Raw genomic sequence first — 15,400 nt, forward strand, 5'->3', positions numbered from 1 at the left:
GTAAAGAAAAGTATATGAGAATATCGCACAAATTAAATTGAAAGCAAGGTGCATTTGCAAAAGAGATGAATTTAAAGAAACAGCTTTTGCAAACAAAGTGAAAAGAGCAGAAACTAAAACACTATTGAATAGTGTGAAAGCAAGGTGGTAACCAGGAGAAATACCATGAAAAAAACTGTATCTCAGTCACATGTTGATAAAGGCAAGAAGCCAGTAAAGTGAACCAGAGGTGTAAGTGGACTTATAACACAGAGGCAGAAAGGAAACCTGTGTTGTCAAGGAAGACTTAAGAGAAGGAATGAACGTTTGTAAAGTTCCAGGGTTATCGGTTGCATGACCTGTGATTGGTGGTCTGTGTGGTCTGACAACTGCGCCAAGACTGAGGAACCCTTCCTTGGAATAAATCAAGAGAAGTCAAGAGGCTAAGACTGCTTGACCTAACGTGGTTCAAGGGATGGAAAGAAAAGGCAAACTGAACAAGCTGATGGGACTGCGAATTTGAAGCCTAAAGAACTGTGTTGAACTTTGGCGAAGGGATCCCTGAGACCCTTTTGTTATAACTCTGTTAAACTTGGGGGCGGAAACCCGAGAACCTTTTGTTGGAACTGTATTGAACTTGGGGAAGGGAGCCAAGAGCAAACTTAGAGCCGGCAGAAGCTCAGAACTTTAGTTTGAACACTGTTATTTTGGTAGCTGACATACCTACACATTGTTTAGCTTTAGTTGTGAGGGCAAGTGTAGGTTTTGGACACAGACAGACTTTTAAGTTGAATTTACTCACTCAGCCTATCCTTAGTTTGTTTAGGTAGGGAAATCCCGCCTTAGAATAGGGCAAGTTAGGCCTTAGACCATGCTGACATTTGAGTTAATAAATATCTTTTATTTGTACTTTGAATCTGTTGTCTGTGTCTTGCTTCATGATGCCTTCACAGTTTTCACAGAACAAACCCTGCATTTATCATAGTTATCAATAACTTGAAGAACTCTTGTATCAGAGCAAGAGACCAACTATTCAGTGGGATAGCTATGTATTAGAAGGAATATAATACCGGCTAATGTAAGTAAAAAGGATATTGCAAGTCACCTCAGTGTTTCATGCTCCTTTGCTAGGGTTAACTTTCTATATAAATTGCATTCTAGGAATTGTAGTCTTGGGCAACTTCAATTGAACAACATTAACTAAAATTAATTCAAATAAAAACAAAGCCTTGGCCTGAAATATGGAGTCCTTGGTAGCACCTAGTGCTCTGGTACCCTTGTACAGATAGACATTGTATAGACTCCTAATTTTGTACATACCAAATCTATGAAGAAGTGTACACCCTAGACAGACAGTGGACCTCATTCTAATATTGCCGGTATCCTGGCAGTAGAGCCACCAGCATACCAGCAAATGTTGCTACCATTTCCGTTACCAGGTCTGGAGGCATTGCCGCTGGGTTATTGGTGCCAGAGTGACGGTGTAAATCCCCATTCATGGAGTCCCAGAGGACTTCATGAGGGATTTGCCGGCAATTAGGTTTTTGTTTGCTGGTAGGGAGCCTGCTTTACCTCCAGCTCTTAGCTGGAGCTAACACAGGTGCCCCACTGGCAAACCTTTAGTCGGCCTGTCCGATAAAGTATCGGTATCCATGAATACCTGCACTTTTTTTTACCAGCCCGGCCGACTTAGAATTAAGCCAAATATTTGAAAATCAGATGCATAGTAAAGAATGCTGGAACAATAAAAGATGCAGGATTCAAATAGCTGATTCATTGATGAATATATAATAACACCACTAAAGTGCAGTGCTGAGAAACAAATACCTCAAGGATGCTGAAGAGCTACAGTCTGACGTGGTCCATCATGATTTGTCACTAAACTTAGGAGGGAAACCCATAGATACCACCAGAGTGGAAGCTCTATGTTCTAATGAGTAATTAGAAATGATTTAAACAAGAGATAGATAGCTCACATCAACTGTTACAAACATTAAACATAAACTGTTATTCATAACACATATTAGATTTATTCCAAAATTTACATTTTATCAAAAAACACATTAAAGGTTAAAACACTGTATGAAAATTCAATTCAAAAACGTGACAAGCAGCGCCTTTTAGGCTAGGCTATGATCTAGATAGATTGAGTTATTTTTTACAGGCGAGGCTATAACTGGCATCTCAGTGTTAAAGATGTCCTTTAATTGACATATTTAAAGTATAAATGGTTACTATATTAGCCACTTTCATGTACTCGACATGTTTCCATTCTCTTCTGTTGTTTTTGGAACTTTCTTCAGGAGTGATGTGACTCAACTTTCTTACAATAATACAAAATATATTGTTAATGTATTCTGTTGAAGTTTCCTCCAACTCCTTGTAAACAGTGTGGACGCTTTTGCTTTTTTTTTTTTTTTTTATAAAAACCATTGTAACTGTTGATAAAAACAAAATAAAAGAGAAAGTAAGCTTTCATTTCTTATTTAGATCTCAATTATTTACTTAATAATCTAAGGTTAGACCTTGAGGTTAAATTACCTGGACTAATCTGTGGAGTCAAATGAGAAGGCCATCCTTAGTTTAGCAAGGAGTGTCTTCTCTGGTGCGAAGTTACCCTAAATTAGGGATAATCGACCTGCAAAAATATTTGCATCCATTTAATTTCCAAGAGATTGTGCTTCGGAGTTATCGTTTGCGGACTTGCTTCATTGGAATATTTTACTAGAAGTTAAAAATACCTGTAAGATTAGTAGAGTCGAAAATCTGATATATGTGGTGAGAAATCAAACCACTTTGCGGATGGGAATTCTGCTTGATAGCTGTTAGTCATTACTATCATCGGTGGAGGCTCTGGAGAGGGCAGAATAAGTGAGATACAAAAAGGGAAAGAGTTCAGTTCCTTTCGGTCACTAATGTGTTAATATGTTTGGCTCTCTCCCAAAGTAAAACAATATAATTCACTGTATTCATGCTCTTACCTTAGTAATCCTTGTTATGAGGATACGTCCCAAGAGAGCGGTTAACAGTAGAGGTCATCGGGTCTCTAAATGAAGTGCTTCTATTTGCGATGTGGCATGGTATATCTGTAAGTATCAGAATAGATAAAACTCTGATTCAATTGTTAGTTGCAAGGGACAATTTCTGGTCAATAAAGAGGCAACTACTCTGACTTTCCACTGTCTCCCCAAAGTTCATAAAACCCTTCACAATCCGCCGGGATGACTGATAGTAGCAGGGATTAATTATATCCTAGAACCGCTATCTAAATTTGTAGATCATTACTTGAAAGTGTACGTCTCGCAGATGAAATCCGACTTGAAAGATAAAAAAGAAGATTTTTCATAACTAGAGCAAAGAGGGAAGTTATAAGCGTAACCGGGCACACATACTCGGAAGACAGTGTACAGTAGAGGTTCCATAGGGGGTATCTCACTCTAATTTTTTAGTGACTATTTGTATTATTCCACCTAGTCAGAGTCTTACAGTAGTTTTTCGGATTATCCCTTTCGTGAAGTTTGCATTTAAAACTCATTTTCTAAGTCTCAATTTAACCACTTCATGAGGCTCTAATTAAGCAAAGTCCTAGAACATCATTATTGTTAATTGATAATCTCAGTAATTTTCATTATTTTGAAGGCTCGGAGCCTCCCTCTCTAGAATTGCGAGGACCAGTATAATATAGATCAATAGAATTAGAAGTACAAAGATCAGTATAACTATAGAGTAGACTCAGAAACTCTAGTTATAAGATGAAAACGGCAATCTCAAAATACACTTACTATGGCTAGACATTGGATATTCCTATGAGTACTAAGGAACCAGAGGTAGACACGCTCTAATTATAGCCGGATCCTCTCTCTATTTAACACGGACCATGGAGTATCAAGGGTAATAAAGAAAGGACTATAAGTCACGTTTTCTATTCACCTAAGATGGTGCCCGCACTTCCGGAAAAACATTACTATAGAGCGTTTGTTTCGCTCGTTTTTCGAATCGGAGCATATAGAGAAACAGAGAGACCGCCTTATCTTGAAGGTAAGCAAGGGATTGACTTTTTTGAGGCTATAATGCACCTTCTAGACACAGAAATAGACAATCACACTAGTGCTCTGATCCTAAGTCTAGACAGTTAGGGACTAGTCCCTTAAAACTAGCAAATGAGCCAGAGTTTTATCTATTCTTATACTTACAGATATACCATGGAATATCTCTTGGGACGTATCCTCATAACAGGGATTACTAAGGTAAGAGCATGAATACAGTGAATTATATCGTTTTACTTTGGGAGATAGCCAAAAATATTAACACATTAGTGACCGAAGGGAACTGAACTCTTTCCCTTTTTGTGACTCACTTGTTTTGCCCTCTCCAGAGCCTTCACCAAGGATAGTAATTACTAACAGCTATCAACCAGAATTCCCAAACGCAAATTGGTTTGATTTCTCACCACATATATCAGATTTTCGACTCTACTAATTTTACAGGTATTTTTAACTTCTAGTAAAATATTCCAATGAAGCAAGTCCTCAAACGATAACTCCTAAGCACAATCTCTTGGAAATTAAATGGATGCAAATATTTTTGCAGGTCGATTATCCCTAATTTAGTGTAACTTCGCGCCAGAGAAGACACTCCATGCTAAACTCAGGATCGCCTTCTCAGTTGATTTACACAGATTAGACCAGGGAATTTAACCTCAAGGTCTAACCTTAGATTATTAAGTGAATCATTCAGCTCTAAATAGGCAACTATAGCGTACTTTCTCTTTTGTTTTGTTTTTATCAACAGTTACAACGTTTTTTATTAAAAAAAAGCAATAGCGTCCACACCTTTTACAAGAAGTTGGAGAAACTCCAACAGAATACATTAACAATACATTTTGTATTATTGTAAGAAAGTCAAGTGCCATCACTTCTGAAGAAAGTTCAGAAAACAACAGAAGAGAACTGGAACATGTTGAGTGCAAAGTGGCTAATATAGTAACCATTTATACTTTAAATATGTCAATTAAAGGACATCTTTGACACCGACATGCCAATTATAGCCTCACCTCTAAAAAATAACTCGATCTATCTAGATCATCGCCTAGCCTAAAAGGCGCTGCTTGTCATGTTTTTGAATTGTATTTTTATACAGTGTTTAAACCTTTAATGTGTTTTTTGATCAAATAGTATTTTTTATATGTTCATTTTGGAATAAATCTATGTTATGACTAACAGTTTATGTTTAATGTTTGTAACTGTTGATATGAGCTAGCTCTTGTTTAAACCATCATGCATGTCACCTCGTTCACACTTTACACCATTTTATCCTCTCCATCCATCCTCTTTGCCTATGGATCACTCTCTTCCTTCCAAGCCCCTCTTGCATTTTTACTACTCCTGTCCTACGCTCTTCTGTTATTTGTCCCTTCCTACATCTGTGTTCACGCTGCACCCTAATTCACCTTAGATTATTAGTACCTTTATGTGTATACCCCTTTCTCATTAATTCCTTCCTCATCCACTGTTCTTCTCCCTCTCTCCCTCCCGTTGTTCTTTCTTATTCTTTTCTTAACTTTTCCTTTAATAATCTGACATTTCTATGTAAAACATCATGTTGGGATTCTCTCTCTGCTGTGCTCTGCTCTGTAATAATTGAAACTGCTATTTCTGTGAAGGCATCATGAAGAAGGACACAGACAACAGATTCCAAATTTAAAAACCAATTGTATTAACTTAAATGTCAGCATGGAAAAAGTCCTAACATGCCCTATGCTAAGGTGGGATTTCCCTACCTAAATAAAACTAAGGAAAGTCTGAGTCAAATAGTTCAATTTAGGAATATGTCTGTTTCCAAAACCTATCGTGCACTCACAACTAATGTAGATAATGTGTAGGGATGTTAGCAACCAAAAGAAACAGTGTCCAGCATAACATTCAGAGCCTCTTCCAGCTCTCAGCTTCCTTTCAGCTCCCTTCCCCAAGTATAAATAGTTCCGCACAGAAAACGTCTCAGAATCCCCTTTCTTGGATTTAGGGTACAATAGTCTTTTTCAGGTCTCTTGGTTTCCTTCCCCAAGTCAGGAATCAGTGTTCCCTTCCCCAAATTCCAATTCACACAATTCAAATAACCTTGAAATTAAATGCTTTTGGTCAGGACTAAGGGTTCCTTTCCCCAAGATGCAAATGACACAGTCCAAAAGAAAAGAAACACAAAATATCCTTTTCTCCACAGTTCAGTCAATGTTATTTTCATATTTGTTCAGATAATTTGTAACTTTCACACAGGTTGAAAATGGAACTGTATATCAGGTTTCAGTAACCTTTGTTTGCCTGTTCTTTTAAAGTCATATTAGATTTAAGCATACTGTGGCCTGTTGAGAATTATATCCATTTTAGCGCTTCGATATATGATGATTGTCCAGGATTTAAACTTCCTTTCCTCTTTTTGGATTGCAGCTGCTTTAATTCTATTAGTTCAGTTTGTTATTGAATAATTAGATCTCTTGCTTAGGGTTCATTTTCCCGTTTTCTGCAGTTCAATAATTGTTTGATTCACTTTTAATTGAATAGTTCAATGTTTGGAGATCTTATAAATTGCGTTTCTTGCCACACGCCACACGCAACCACTCCGATACAAAGTATTCAGGAAATGTTCAAGTTCACACATGCGTGCACCGGGTTTCTCAATCATCAGAAACTCAGTGGTCGCTTTAGGAGTTGGCGCTGCAGTGCAGATCACACAGCCTTCTTCCTTTAGTGTCGGGGCTCCAGTTCCTGCCCCTCAGACACTCCTGTGTGGTCCTCCACCACAGGGGAATTAGGTTGTTGAGTACAAAGGAAAGGGGCAGCCTTCCTGCATGGCTCCCTTGGTATTTTTTCTGTCTGCTTCAGGGAGTCCCAGCTCCCCTATCCCACTGTTGGGTTCTCTGCTGCATGCACTGGCCTCCTGTCCCAGTACTAAAGTGGTAAAAGAGCATAGTCTTCATTGTTCTTAGTTGCTGCTTCTTCATCCCAGTACTGTCAAATGTCAATTGTGATGTCTCGCCCAAGGGCAACCCACTCAGTCCCCATGGACCCTCCACCCAGGTGATCCTCCCTTTGCTTCTCTGCCTGCAGGTTCGGGATCCAATAGCGCTGGCCTTTCCCTAACCACCTGCACAGAGGATCCAAGGGGTCTAGGAGTGAGAATACCCTCAGGTTTCTCATATTACCCAATTTGATAGTACTCAATTATCTTACCTCAGACAGAAAGATGAATGGCTGAATCAGCTATGAAGGGTTTCAAACGTGTGCCTTAGAGGTCATAAACACATCTCTGAAATTGTTTATCTGTTATGTATAGCGCATGCAGGAGTCAGGTAATTGATTAGATCATTTCTTCCAGGAGCTCGCCAGCTCGCTCCTCTCCAGTCCCTCTCTCTCCAACTGTCACTCATCGAACCTTTCTCCTGTTACGTGCTGAACACTTCTGTTTTTGAACGATTACGTTGAAGTGAATGGGGCAACTTCCAAGTTTGAAGAGTTGTTAGAAAGGAGTGGAATTATGATTTGTGTGTCATCTGTGTAGTACCTTGTTTGTGCTTGCTTATTGAGTTTGTGTAGACTAAAATATCATCTTAGAGGAACATTGTATTCTTCATCCCCTTAGAGATCTGTGCTATAAGTCTTTGGAAGAACATTGCAGCACATGATGTGAACCTTGGGAACTTTGTGCTTGAATGAGCTAGCAGAGTCCTTTAACAGTATTCAGTGTTTGAACCCTAACAGTTTCCCTAGCTTTGTCCTACAAATGTATGGGTATGTCACTCCCCTTACAAACCTCTTTCCTTTCACTCTTTTGGAAAGAGGTTTGTAAATGATTGGATATCCAACATTGCCTTTCATCGGCTTACCATCCACAGACGGACGTGGAAAATGAGAGGGACAATCAGGCTCTTGGCAAATAATTGCAATGTTATGTCAAAAGTAAATGAGCAAGGGTGGACAGATCTTTTTCCATTGGCTGAATTTGCCTATAATGACTCGTATCATGTCTCCCTGAATGACACCTCATTTCATGCCTCTTATGTTGATGCCTTGGTAATTCATTTTCATAGGTAATTAGGTTTAGATTTAATATACAGTTTTGTAGGGCATCAAGATCATTCACAGGAGTTCCCTTTATGCCAAGAGCTTCATAAAGAGTGTAAGAAACCTGCTGCATATATTGTCTTGACATCTTTGTTGGATCTGGTGTCCCAAATAGTCTCTTGCTATCACTGTTGGGGGAACAAGAGAGGGGACTTCTTCTTTAGGTTGCTATACGAAGAGATAGCTTGTTACCACTAAGATGTTATGGCACTTCTGCAGATGATGCAGTTGTTGCCACCAAGCCTGTCTAGTGCAGGGCGGACCATCCGTGTACTGCAACAATCAATGGGGGTGGCCATCCAGGCCCACGATAGGCGCATTGACTATTTTACAAAACACGGTAGACGAAATGGTGAAAGAATCGGCCCCTCAAGGATCACTGTGGGGTTCTGTCTGTGGAACTTCCACATAATCAGATCCTGGTGTCTCACTAATAGATGTGGACGTAAGGAGAACAGAACTCTTGAGAAGAGGCACAGGGATTAAACCCAATTATTGGATTCTGTGAATACTATGAAGAGAGGTTTTATTACTTACCAATTAGTATATGTCTGGCTGCGAAGAAGGCCAAGGGCCGAAACACGTGTTGCGCTAACGGACACTACTAACTACTTACAAATACATTTTATTTCAACTAGCACAAATTGTGTGGTGGCATCATATCTTCACATAATCAGATAGTAGACCCATATTAGCTCCTGCCACCTTAGTGGCACCGAGGGATAGTCAGGCGTTTCATCTCCTCCCATGCCCCCTAAGTATGGAGGTGATCCTAGGGAATTTAAATCATTTTTGACATTATGTTAGATCCAATATTTGAGCCGTCCACAGTTATAGGCTTCTGACCAAGCTAAGGTCTGGTTTATGTTGCTTAATCTAGAAAAGATGCTGTTTGCCTGGGCTACTCCACACATAGATAGAAAGAAGAGGCAGAACGTTTGAACCCTGTGGCCCACTGTGGCCACAAGGATTGGGTCTATGTTTGGAGATATGGGTCGCATGGCAGATTTAAGTAGCGTATCTGGAGGAAATGCATGCAGTGGTGAAGATGCACCATGTGGTCACTGAGGTAGCCACATGCGGGCCCTTTGGGTGAGGTGACTCCCGCTGTAGACTGCATCCTCCTGTTCCTTCTCGCTAACAGGATGGGATTCTCAGGCACTGTCTTAAATATTGTTTTCTCCAACCTTTCTGGTAGACACCAGGCCATCCAAATGAACACATTGTGTTCTAACTGACTCCCATTCTCTCCTGCAGAGTCCTGCAAGGCTCCCTCCTCTCATCAGTCCCTTCTAACATTTAGATGGAGCCTCTGGGCACACTCCTCAAAGATCCCAATAGAGCCATCCATCAATAGGCAGACGATGCTCAGTTCTAAAATAAAGTAAAAAGCTCACAGGCAGGACATCAGTCGCATCATGATTACCTAGCCATCATCCAGCCCTGGATGTTGACTGACTACCTCAAACCTAACACACCAAAGACCGAATTTGTCCTCATCTGCCCCTCCTCACACCTGGCTAAACAATGTATTGTCCAACAGTGGTTCAATGATATGAGCACCTCTCGGATTCAGAAACAAATAACCTAGAAGACCCAAATGACCTGGCTCGAAATCTTCACCCCAGGCAAAATCAAACCCTTCATCCTGCAGCTGGACCTCTGGACGGTAGTGCAGGCCCTAGTGGTCTCGCATATTGATGGGTGGGAATGCTCTCCTAACAGGGCTTGCAGCCGCTCACATAGCTCCCCTAGAAGCAGTCCACAATGCTACAGCATGTTTATTATAGGTGTGCCGAAATTTGATGAATCACCTTCATCCTATGCAAACTCCATTGGCTTTATCCCAAGACCAGGATACTGTTCAAGACTTCATGGATCATTTAAAAAGCAGTCATGAGTAGCACACCAGCAACCTGGTGGCTAAGCTCCACATATCTGGTCGCCCCCACCCCATATGCAGCAAATCAACCAGAGCATACCCCGTGACGTGATTCAGATAGACGTGGGACTAACTAGTGTTGTTCCAGAAGGAGAAACATTGATGGGGTTCTACCCAAGCTAATCTGATATGAAACAAAAAAAACCTCGTAAATGTTTTCCAAAAGAACAAAAGATTTTCATCATTTCTCATGCCTGTTCAAAAACTTTTCCAGAAGTTGTGAGCAAAATAGAGAAGGCAGTTTTGTCCTTCTTAAAGACATTAATATTAAATAAAGACTGAGATCTAAGTTGTCTAGTTGAATGGGAACGATGCAGTTGCTGGACAGAGGGGTTCCTTTCTTAACAAATACTGATTTCTATGAGGGAGGCACATGCCATTTCAATTTAGATATGGTTGATTTTTTTTCCCCAGCAGAAAACTAGTGGCTGTGTTTTGCACTCTCTGAAGCTTTACCCGTGTATTAGGGTAGAGGCCCAGGTAAATGTTGTTGCCAAAATCAAGGTGTGATGATACAAAAGTATTCATAATAGAGACGTTGTGGGTTAAAGAAGTTGAAGTAGCCATTTTAGCTTTCTCAGTTGAAAGAAGCTGGGTTAAGCCACTGCATAAACTGCTCTTTTAAAGTTCATTCAGAATCCATTATTATGGCAAGATTTCTGATGGAAGGGGAAGATTTTGGGCTAACACCAAATTTCTCAGTAGTGCCCCATAGATCCACTTAAATGTTGACTATAAAGTTCTCTATTTTATTGTTATTGATCTTTAGGTATTTGGAAACCATCCAGATTTTAATGGGAATTTGACAGTTCTTCACAATATTTGCTGTCGTCTCTCTCTTCCTGGATAATCTAATGTACATCTGCGTGTCATCTGCTTTGTTTTAAAAAATATAAACAATGCTGTCAAATGATGTCAGGTAGAGGGTACAAGTACAAGCATGGTAATGAACTTAGGCTGTATGTACATTTCTTTATATCCACCACTTGCATTAAACCATATAAGAAAGATTGATTCCTACATGCAACTGCTCCTTTGAACCATTGATCGTGCAGCTTAGTCAGGAGGATGTGATTGTCAATGGTGTTAAATGTTGCAGACAGACCCAAAAGGATTAGAGCACCTGCCTTGCCACCATTGGCCTCTTCCAGTCAGTCTATTCAACTTGGAAATTGCTGCCAATTAAATGCAGAAACTGGGTCTCAAACCCAGTGGAACAGAATCTAGCAGCTCAGCATGTTAGGTGAAAGTTTGCATTTTGAGTTAATATGATCCACACTCAACCTGCTTGGTCTAACATTGGATCTTTAAAAATGGATCTAGAATTGTTGGGTTGCTCAAATACAGCAATACTTATTTCAAAGGAGGGAGTAACACGACGACTTTCCAGTGGCCTGGAACTCGTCCTTCAGATAACGACAATTTTAAAAGAGATCTGTTTCTAAGAGTACGTCAAATTTCTGTCACCATTTTGGGTAGGAGACAATTGTGTGCAGATTGAAAGCATTTCGATACTGTCAAAATAGGCTCCATATTTTCCAATGCCAGAAGTGAAAATGTATCTACAAGTGGAGTGTTTATTAAGATATCTTAACCTTCAGTGGAGGAGAGTGTGGTCCTCGGTTAAGACGTACAGCATAGCCTTTCTTGATCTTCTCAATTTTGTCCAGAAAATACTGGACAAAGTAACTACCAGTGCTTGAGAAAGAACAGCATTGGCATAGAGAGCTTGCAGAGAGTCCAGGTCTTTTATTCTTTGGCGACACAGGGGAAAGAAATCGACCTTCTGAGAAAACTTTGTATTTGCTTTCAGTATTGTTAATATACAATGTTAAAGTTGTCTGTAGCAAAATCTTGATGTTTTGATCATAATAGCTATGCTATTTTTGTCAAGATTTTGAGTTCAGAATCAAGTAAGACTGACCTCCTTAATTAACTCTGTTTTCAATTGTTGTCAGTGCACTATTTACAAGATATCTTAGGGGCCACCATTCCCATTAGCTGAGCAATTCTATTGTTCAATAGCTGGATAGAGTTATTTGGGTCTAAGGCTTCCATTCTAGCATGATTTTGCTTTAAACTGTAGCTGAGTGTGGATTCCTTTGTAGTTTCCAAGACTGATCCTTTATGCACTGTTCTCTGTCCCATTAAAATGTTAGATTTTTCCACGTTAGAAGAAAAAGAAACTCCTTAATAATAAGGGAAAACATCTGGTCCAACAAATGTCCAGCTTGTTGAATAGGATCTTAGATCTAATTTTGATTTAGTTTCAGGAAGCCCTTTTAAGGGTTCTATGTGTTTTGAAAGAATATTTATTGGAAGCCTTCGTTTGGGTTGTGCACTTTTGGTCAACCAGAATTCATCCTGTATTTTCTGATCATGCTGGGCACCCCAAAAGCCTACCTCCTACCTTGTGCCCCCACCCCTCGATCTGCTACCCCTCAGTACCCTACTTTCCTACCCAACATGGGTATATACATACACATGTATATTTATATGAAATTGGTTGATACAACTAAAAGTGCCCTACCAACATGAAGACTTTCATAACATAGGGCTTAATTCACAGAAGTGTTTTATAATGGCAAACTCCCATTGAAAAATTGTTTGTGAATAAGGGCCAAAGTCTTTTAAAATGCAGGCTACCCTTTAAAGCATACTGCTTTACTCACTTGGATGAAATTGCAGGTTTTCATTTTTCAGTATTTTAACCATGATCTCATCAAGCATGTACCCTGAAGAGACGTTTGTAAAACAGCATTGGTGCACCTTTAGTTCCCTCCCAGTGTTTCTGCTGTGGGCTGGCACGAAGTGGTGGCTTTATCTATTTGGAGGAACATTGGGCGCAAGATTAAACACTAGCACAGAGATCTGCAAAGCAAAGACCTAGGTGCAAAATATAAAAATGTGTCTTGATGAACAAATGAAAATGTAGATATGTGCCTCAAATAAAGATTTCACAAATCACCCATAAAATCACAATATCAATTTTAAAAAGTTTCTAAAAGAGCTGTCTAGATATTTGGATTGTAGCAAATATCTCATGCCATACATAAAAGACTTAGTAATGGAGAACGGAGGGGGAAGTTTCAACGCTAGCACACATAAGGAACTAAGAAATCAAAAGACCCATGCGCAGAACAATGATTTCCGACTATTTATTAAGACTTCTATTGTGAGTAAACCCAAGTACAAATAAAATGAAGATAGTGTCTGTGTACCAAATGTGTCGGAAAAAAGTCAATATATCATTTCTGCCTCAAATTCACAAATCTACCCTAAAATCACAACATTCATGATAAAGTTTTTAGATATCAGTTTTGCTGCAAATGTCTTACGCCATGTATAAAAGATGTACAAATAGAGAGTGTTTCTCCTATATTAGTACCTTGCAGGGGGCGTGACTTCGGCATCCCAGCCAATGGGGAGGCTTAAAGTGGGAGCCTTACCATACGGTAATCCTGCTGGTAATCCTGCCGCTATGAGCCTCTTCAGGACTGGAGGCCACCATCTCTCCCCCCGGGGAACAAGGTAAGTGCCCTCCACTGCCCCACAGCCACCCCCTTTTCCTCAGATTACTCTCCCTCCCCCTGCCACCCCACTTATCTTATACTTTTTGGTCCTGATTGGGAGCAGACGCGCCAGGAACACTACTGTTCCCGGTGCATCCGCTCCAGATCTGTAAAACGCCGCCATGGAAAGAGAAAAGGGATTACCCTTGTCCCGCTCCATGGCGGCCATCTTTCTTTTTCCTTTTTTTCCGGCAGTTGTGAAACGTTTCACAACTTCCAAGAATATTCTATTATTCTGTTAGTACCCTGGTCCCATGGGCTAGGGTACTAATAGCAATAAGCCACTTGCTGGGCGGGCATTACCATTTAAGGTAATGCCCTGGGGCTGCGTTACCCTTGCTTCGCTCGGGCCTGTATCTATTGGCCCAGGGTCATTTCCTGAAGCGGTAATGCCCCCCAGTTTAGGGCTTATTGCTTAAGTAATGGTTTTAGCTGGTTGGAGGAGGTTGGGGCCATGCAGAATTACTGAAACATTTACCACACCACCATATTCAGAGTTTGGAAGTGATGTGGAGGAAGAACCATGGGCACTTGATGGAGATTTGTCTACCTCATCAAAATTGGGGCTTTACTTTGGGCGGATTATTTAATATCCCCAATGGAGTCATCCTATAGGAATCCATGAATGCAGGCTATCGCCACCAACCCAACACCTGTAGTATAGAATATTTACCTCAAACTCGAGTGGCAGTAGTGGTATTCGAGTTTGGATGTACCACCAACTTTGAATTAGCAGCATTGTCCTTCTCTCTTCTCACATTAATTCTGCCTTACTTCTCGTTCACCCTCTTGCCATCGTCTTCTTTCCTTGCCTCAGTCCATTACTGTGGGCCAGATGTATGAATTGGGCGAGTTACATCACCATGCTGTGCAAAGTGTTGCAGCAGAACTTTAATCTGTTCTCAATGTTGTAATTAGGTGCAGGTTAAATGGCCTGTGCACAATGAGAGGCAAACATTACTCCTCAATAATATGCTTCAGGCAGCTTTGGCTTGCAAACCTCTTGTGCAGTTATGATTATAGGACCAGAGACCTATACTGGATAGCATGGCCAAGCTCCACCCCCTTCCCAAAGTAGCTTGAATTGCTAACGCTGTTCTAAAACAGAGTATTGGTTGTACTGGAAAATAAAACCTACATTGAAAAAATGGGTGCATGCATCTGCCACAGAGCACCGCTGCCTGTGCCCCTGAATGTGCCCACAGCTAAGGCTGCGTCCATTCTTCAAATGGGTACCACTACCACCGACTCCAAGCACCTCAGAAGCAACCATTCAGTTCTTGGCAACTGCATAATCAGGTTCAGCCCTTGAGGTATTCACTTGCAAAGAGAAAAGAGGGAAGGACTGGTAGGGGCTCCTTCCACTTGCAACTGAAAATAATTTGCAATGTGAACTTTGCAGGGCCCAAAGTTAATGGCGGATCGAATCGTTCCCTTTTGTAGATTGTGAATGCTAGTTTTGTGTTTAAAAAAAAAACGTGTTCTGCGCTGCTCTAGCAAACGCAAAACCACTTCATCTGGCCCTCTGTGTCGACTTCCTACCAGGCTAGGTCTAGCCCCTTCATTCGCCTCCTTTCTCTGCCACTCCCTGCTTTTCTCCTCGACCGTTTCCTCAACCCAGCCCCTTTCCATCTCTCAATCTCTGGAACTCGTTCCTTCAATCAGGTTACCTCTGATGGTACAAGGTTAATTTTGCTCCACTTGTCGGCAATTTGCAAAATTCCATTACTTTCCTTCTCTTTCCTGTACCGGTTCAGTGTGAACGCTGGCAAAGCCCATAGAATGTGTGC

The 15,400-nt window shown here is 40.6% G+C and overlaps 1 protein-coding gene across 2 annotated transcripts in view; it reads left to right on the forward strand.

The window, feature by feature from the left end:
- The window catches only part of SLC18A1 (solute carrier family 18 member A1), a 367,959-nt gene that overhangs the window by 175,588 nt on the left and 176,971 nt on the right, over positions 1-15,400 (forward strand). The window lies entirely within an intron of this gene.

Source organism: Ambystoma mexicanum, chromosome 10 (genome assembly GCF_040938575.1).
Source record: "Ambystoma mexicanum isolate Mex_15411 chromosome 10, UKY_AmexF1_1, whole genome shotgun sequence".
Lineage (NCBI taxonomy): Eukaryota > Metazoa > Chordata > Amphibia > Caudata > Ambystomatidae > Ambystoma > Ambystoma mexicanum.